The following is a 2,414-nucleotide window of genomic DNA, read 5'->3' on the forward strand; positions in this document are numbered from 1 at the left end:
ATGAAGACTGGGAACTCCACCCCTGTGACAGAGTTTGTTCTACTGGGAATTTCTCACACAGAAGGGCTGGAGACCATGATGTTTGGTCTATTCCTGACCTTCTATGTTTTCACTCTGCTGGGAAATCTTATCATCTCCTTACTATTCTGTCTTCCTCCACCCTCCGCACCCCCATGTATTTCTTCCTGGCAAACCTGTCTGTGTTTGTTATATTTTTCCCCTCTGTGAATTCCCCCAAGATGTTGGTCTTGCTAGTAAGTCAAAGCCACACAATCTCTTACCAGGGCTGTGCTTCTCAGCTCTTCTTCTACCACTTCCTGGGCTGCACTGAGTGCTTCCTGTACACCGTGATGGCCTATGACCGCTGTGTGGCCATTTGCCACCCCATGCGATACACGGTCATTATGAACCATAGGGTGTGCTCTGGCCTGACAGTGGGCACTTGGCTGGGGGGCTGTGTCCATGGGTGTATCCTTACATTTCTTATCTTCAGGTTACCTTACTGTGGCCCCAATGAGGTGGACAGCTTTTTCTGTGATATCCCAGTGGTGCTTCCCCTGGCTTGTGCAGATACCTCCATAGCACAGATGGTGAGTTTCACCAAGGTAAGTGTTGTTGCACTCTTATGTTTTGTCCTAATCCTCACTTCATACATTCACATTATTTGCTCCATATTGAAAATCCATTCCTCAGAAGGCAGGTGCAGAGCCTTTTCTACCTTCAATGCCCACTTGACCTCCATCTTATTTTACTATGGGCCTGTGATTCTCGTCTATCTTAGCCAGCTTCCAGCCCTTGGATGGATGCAGTAGTTCAGGTATTAAATAATGTCATCACTCCTTGCCTGAATCCTTTGATTTATTCCTTGAGAAACAAAGATGTGAAATTGGCCCTGAGGAAGGTGTTAGTTGAAATTGTCCACCCCTCTGGGGTATAAAGAATAGGAACAATTCCTCTCTCGAATGATTTGGAGAGTTGCTTCAGATCCATACCTGCAAGAGTATGGTTGTCAAATGCTGAACTAGGCGAAGTTAATAGCTCTCATTTTGGGGGGAGTTCTAGTGGCTGTGCTACAAAGAATTTTGGGATGGTAAAACAGATTTGCATCTTCAAGGAAGATGTTTCATATTAATTCAGCATTTCCTAATTTTTGCAATTTTCTATAACAATGTATTTTTTCCAATGAACACATTGTATATTTTTTGCACTTCTTTTTAGATTATCTATATGATAATATATGAAATTTACTGCATGATAATTAGCTTTTACTGTGTCATAATGTATGATGTTTGAAAGTAGGGGTGTAATTTGGTAAATATATATTTAAATTGTCAACCGAAATAAAAATAACAGTTGAGAATCATGAAGTATTCATCTTGATGATAGCTGATTCAAGAAACCGTAAAGATGTGCATCAACGTCTCATGAGATCATGCCTGTTTTTATGTTTTTAAGTATAAGGAGTGTGGTTAATTACATAAGGTATTTGTCAAAAATTCTGAATGCTGCAGTAGAGTTTAAATTGTCTCATAATAAAAAGATTGGTCAGTCCAGGGCCGTAAACAACATTATTACCAGTCCTGGTAAGACTGCTTAGAGTTGAACAATCAATACTAAGGAGAGAATAGTTGATAGGAAGAAAATGTTACATTCAAGAGCTGATGGCTGAGGTGATGGTGGGGCTATCACTCCCCTCCATACCTCACAACCCAAAAAATCATCTTCAGGATCTCATGTTTGTGAAAAGAGCTTTTATGCAAGGGAGAAAGTAGACCATGGCCAGCAAGGTTATATGCTGAGGGAGGTCTTTGTCATCCAGGGCCTATTTTTGTTTCTTCTGCCAGAATATTTTTGAGATGAAAAATAACTTTTTTGTATCCTCATAGTCTCTAAATTTGTTTTAGAAAAACATTTATTTCCCTGAAAGTTAAACATTATTCCTCTTTAAAGAAAAACAGTAGTAAATCCTTTGTCCATGCTTTGATGCTGTCTAAAGATAATGCTATCTTTGAGGCTCTGAAAAAAATTAAGAAAGGTGACAGATAAGGCCTCTTGGGAACAGTGCCTATCTAGTTCATTTTCCTGCAATAGTTTACTCTGGTAGGTAGCTTCTAAGGCATTGCAATGTGGGTTTTTATAAACTTACAACATAGATCAAAGGGAAAATAATAAATAATGTTTCAAGGGGCAATTTGCATAGTGGAGCTTATCTAAAATAAGGTGCTATAAGACATAATGACCTTACCATGATTGAAGTTGCAGTATGGCTTTACACACTAGTACAAAGGCTAGTGATTTTCTTCTAGAATTTGCTGTTCACTGAAGCACACTATGTTAGCACAACCCTGGACAGGCTTGTACAATAGTTCAGTCAAGAGTTCTGTTGTGAGTGTGCCTGGGAACCAGTTTAACAG

The 2,414-nt window shown here is 39.6% G+C and overlaps 1 pseudogene; it reads left to right on the plus strand.

Moving 5' to 3' along the window:
• On the plus strand, positions 1–937 carry LOC102022375 (annotated as a pseudogene).
• Positions 938–2,414: the final 1,477 nt, after the last annotated feature.

Source organism: Chinchilla lanigera, unplaced genomic scaffold (assembly GCF_000276665.1).
Source record: "Chinchilla lanigera isolate Chin_1 unplaced genomic scaffold, ChiLan1.0 scaffold00011, whole genome shotgun sequence".
Taxonomy (NCBI): Eukaryota; Metazoa; Chordata; class Mammalia; order Rodentia; family Chinchillidae; genus Chinchilla; species Chinchilla lanigera.